We start from the raw sequence: 5,290 nt of genomic DNA on the forward strand, positions 1-5,290 counted from the left end.
GAGTGCTTACTCGAACTCGATGAAATGTAGCCCGTAGGCTTAGTAGTCGAGTGAGCGTTTGCTCGAACTCGAAGTAAGATTAGCCTTAGGCTTAGTAATCGAGTGAGTGCTTGCTCAAACTCGAAGTAATGTAGCCCATAGGCTTAGTAGTCGAGTGAGTGATTACTCAAACTCGAAATAAGATTAGCCCTCAGGCTTAGTAGTCGAGTGAGTGCTTGCTCGAACTCGAAGTAATGTAGCTTGTAGGCTTAGTAGTCGAGTGAGTGTTTACTCGAACTCGAAGTAATGTAGCCCGTAGGCTTAGTAATCGAGTGAGTGATTGCTCGAACTCGAAATAAGATTAGCCCTTAGGCTTAGTAGTCGATTGAGTTCTTGCTCGAACTCGAAGTAATGTAGCCCGTAGGCTTAGTAGTCGAGTGAGTGTTTACTCGAACTCGAAATAAGATTAGCCCTTAGGCTTAGTAGTCGAGTGAGTGCTTTCTCAAACTCGAAGTAATGTAGCCCGTAGGCTTAGTAGTCGAGTGAGTGTTTACTCAAACTCGAAGTAATGTAGTTCGTAGGCTTAATAGTCGAGTGAGAGATTGCTCGAACTCGAAATAAGATTAGCCCTTAGGCTTAGTAGTCGAGTGAGTGCTTGCTCGAACTAGAAGTAATGTAGCCCGTAGGCTTAGTAGTCGAGTGAGGACTTGCTCGGACTCGAAATAAGATAGCCCTTGGGCTTCGTAGATAGTCCCCGAGTGAGAATGGTTGCTCGAACTCGAATTAATATAGCCCGTAGGCTTAGTAGTTGAGTGAGGACTTGATCGGACTCGAAATAAGGTAGCCCTTGGGCTTCGTAGATAGTCCCCGAGTGAGAATGGTTGCTCTATCTCGTTGATTTTTCAGTTGGCAGTCCCCGATTTATAGGGTAATGGTCGGCCCTTAAGCCTGTTTGCATAATAGATCTCGAAATAGAGGAATTTTTCTGGGATATAAGATATCGGTAAAGAAGAAACCTTTCTTTGTAAGTCATTACACATGTGTTCATGTTTTGTGCCAGGGCTCGGGCCAATCACATGGGCATGGCTCGTTTGACCATTTGGCTTTTACAATTTTTCCAGTCGAGACCCTGTTGCCATGAAGTAACGAAGTAACTTCCTTTGTACCGAACTTGATAATCATCATTGATATATTCGATGACAATTCCCCCCAGTATTCGAGGTTGATTATAAGGAGGCCTCGGATACTGTTGAATTCTTCCAAGTTAGCACGATCAATGGTTGTCTCATTAAAAAACCTTGCCAAAAAACCCATTTGGGACAAAAATCGGTCTAAGGGAAAAAGAGTGCAATGCGTGCTTTCTGGCCTAAAGGCTTCGAGTTGAATAATCCATCCCTGTTTTTGGTCGAACACCTGCAAGGGTTAGTTTCGAAATATAATTGAACAGGGGAGGATCGTACCTTTGCAGTAGTATCGTTTTAGGCGTGACACGTTCCAATTGCTTGGTAGTTGATTGCCATTTATCACACCGAGATTGTATGATTTCCATTATACGGCTGGTATCGGTCCCTGATCGGCCTTTGTTATCGGTTGGTATCCCTTTTAATAACATATCCAGAACCCAACTGGTCGTTTTCGACTCTTATTTTGGATTGATACCAATTGTGCACATCGGCCCAAGTAATAGCTGGGTCTCGATCAGGTTATGCTCCAGCTGCCGTGAAGCCATCGAGCTTCGTTCGTTTAGACCTTGAGTGAAAGCTTGAATAGCCCAATCATCTGTGACTGGTGGTAGATACATTCGTTCTATTTGGAAACAAGATATGAATTCTCTTAGCATCTCGTTATCCTTTTGTCTTACCTTGAATAGGTTCGACTTCCTGGTCTCGACCTTTATGGCCCCAGCATGTGCTTTTACGAAATAATCTGCAAGCGTAGCAAAAGAATCGATAGAGTTAGACGGTAAATTATGATACTATATCATTGCTCCCTTTGATAGGGTTTCACCGAATTTTTTCAATAATACAGATTTGATCTCATCGTCCTCTAGATCGTTCCCTTTGATGGCACATGTGTAGGAGGTGACATGTTCGTTGGGATCGGTCATTCCATTATATTTAGGAATCTCGGGCATGCGAAACTTCTTTGGGATCGGTTTAGGAGCCACGCTCGGTGGGAAAGGTTTTTGTACGAATTTTTTGGAATCTAAGCCCTTCAATATCGGTGGTGCCCCCGGGATCTGATCAACCCTGGAGTTATACATTTCCACTTTTTTGTCGTTTGCCTCTATCCTCCTTTCTCCTAACTCTATTCGTTTTGTCAGTTCTTCGAGCATCTAACAATTTCGGGATTAGTCCCCGATTCTTGCTCATTTGACCTTACTATAGTTGGTCCCGTTTTGTGGGTGACTTCTTGGGGTGGACTGGGCTCGAGTCTGGTCGGTGCCTGGGTTTGGGTATGCAACTGGGCTATTGCTACTTGTTGAGCTTGCAATATCTCGAAAATCATACGCAAGCTGATTCCGTTTTCCTCATTATTTTGGGTATTTCGAGCTGCAGACCGAGTTCCACCATGAATGCTATTTTCAGGGTCGGAACGTTGGTTCGCCTCGATGGCCGCATGTGAATTAATGTCAATTGGCTCTTCGACCCGAGCTCCAACGGGATCAGCGAATGGCCTTCCACCCCCGGGGGTTAAGTCGTTGTTCTCATCTTGAAGGTCAACTTCGCTGTCGATAGGTAGGGCCATTAATTGAGGATTCGTCGTTTTTCAACCTGAAATCAAAGATACTTCCAAGAGCAAGTATAAAATGGTATGTTTTGCAAAGATTCGTACCAAATAACCATTGTTATCCTTGGCCCCACGGTGGGCGCCAAACTATTTATCCGAAAAAACGGATAGAGTTGAATTTATACGTAGTTCTAAGGACACGTGGTATAACTTGGCACAAATCAGAAAATAAGTAGAAATATATTGAGTATTGACTGTATAAAGATTGAAATACAAACCAAACTGAGTGGAAAATATTTTATGAACAAGCAAGATGAATCAATGTACTAAGCCCAAAAAGGATAATCTCTATATGAATATTAGTATGTTTTTCTCTATGAATAATATGAGAGTGTAAGAATGCCTTTAATCTTCAATGTCTTACAGAAATAGTAGCCATCCCTCTTATAGTGGAGGGATCCTATTTTAGATAATTAAAAATACATAGTGGGGATCCCATGATAGATTAACTTTTTCCTAATTCCCGCCGAGATTCTCTCCCTTAGTGCGGCTGTAACGGCTCGTCTCTTGGCTCGATCTTGGTCAGATTTGGTATTGGTTGATTTCCAGATTTAGAGCTCGATATTAACTCTAGCTCGATATTGACTCGAGTTCAATATTGATTCGGGGCTCGGTATCGAATCGGGCTCGGTATTGGTCGGTCTCTAGCTCTTAAGCTCGATGACATCGCTTCACTTCATGGTTCGATTTAGACTCGAGCTCGGTAATGACTTCGAGCTCGGTATTTGATCGGTTCCAGAAATTTGAGTTCGGTAACCTGGCTTTGGATCTCATCCCGATATTACGAAAATGACCTTCGGTCCATTATATTCTAATCTTGACTAATCATATGAAGGTCGAAACCGGTTTTTACTGTATACAAGGTCTCAAGCACAAGATTATTTAATTTAAAGCTACACCATTTTGGTGATTTTGAAGCAATAGATAAAATAAACAAACAGCCTCAAAATCAAGATCTTCATCAAGAAATTCCTATAGAAAATATCAAAAGAGAGTCTGTTAAGTGAAAGATAAATATGAACTGGACCAATAAAATCCAGCACCTAGCGTTACCACCACTTCTTTTATCCCTTCTTATCAATACAAATTTCTCTCCCTTGTTTGCTACCAATAATTGAAGCAATTTGTTTCATTTTTGGTCAACAAAAGAGTCCTTCGTTCTACCTTTTTTGTTGTTTATCACCTTGTTTTTGCCTTCTCAACTTGATACTTCGTACCATAACTCACAAAGCACGAGTCACCAATGAGGTGGAATACTGGTCCTACAAACTAAAATATGGAGAGAAATTGGAGGAGCAAATTCCTTCTAACCATTGAAATTTGGTAAATTTCTTGAGTAATAATTTGTGAACCACCAAGGCGTATATCAGATGGAAATTTTCATACTTTTCTCGAGGGCTTTTTATTGAAAAATTATAAAGGTGTCGTTTGTACAACTTCTCCTATACCAAGCTTCTTTAAAAAAATTGTTTTAAAGAAAAACTGACAACTTACATAGATTTATCCAAATTAAAAAAATAATTAAACATGTATGATGTAACCTTTGTGAAATAGAGAACAAAGGAAAAACCACAAAGGTGAGGGTGTGAAGTTACCCAATCTTAGCAGAGGAACTAATACCATTTTTGTACTTGCCACGAATTTATTCGGTCACGGTCACGTGAACTCATGCTCCCTTCTCTAAATCATAAATAGTAATGTTAATATTATTTTAAAAATATTTAAATATATATGTGTGCACCCAAACTCAAAGTATCATCTATGATGCAATGGTTATTAAATGCACATTTCTAAGTGAGGTTGAGAGTTAAATCTTATGTCTATCTTATTATTTTTTCCTTTTTTTTCTAGAACTTCGCACCCACTAGAGATGGGCATGCATTCTTGCATATTAATTAAGTATTTTTTTTCTTTTTTTTTATTTCGTGTACTAAGTCTCACACATTGAGGAGTATAGATACATATAAAAAAATTAAAGGTTGAACCCGTAAAATTTATATCTTAGATCCACCTCTTTGTAATAGTGTACCATCGTCACTATTTGACCCAAAAATATAAATCTTGGTTCAACTAATTAAATTTAAATAATAAGGGTTAATCTTAGCCAACGATAATATCCTTAAGACGGAATTCTTAAAAGTGCTATAAATACTACGTAGGTATATTTTGATAGCAGCGACATCATACAATCAATATTCAAGAAATCAAAGGCAATAATATAGCATTAAATATTGATGAATAACAATAAATGATATTTAAGTAAATAGAATGAATGAGTCACCCAAGAAAGGATGGAATCAGTGAATGTTCTTTCTCGCAATGATGAGTGATGGACAACCCTTTGAATATCTGAGTTATTCTCAGATCTAGTGGAAAAGTGACAAGAATATTAGTGAAAAATTGATGTTTGTAGGCTTGCAATGAAATCCGATTCTCTTTCTAAAGTCAAAATGTATTTTTATAAATGAATATCACATGTCCCCTAACATTGTGTCTCTTTCTATTTATAGGGAAGATGTTC

Source organism: Nicotiana tomentosiformis, chromosome 3 (assembly GCF_000390325.3).
Source record: "Nicotiana tomentosiformis chromosome 3, ASM39032v3, whole genome shotgun sequence".
NCBI classification, from domain to species: Eukaryota; Viridiplantae; Streptophyta; class Magnoliopsida; order Solanales; family Solanaceae; genus Nicotiana; species Nicotiana tomentosiformis.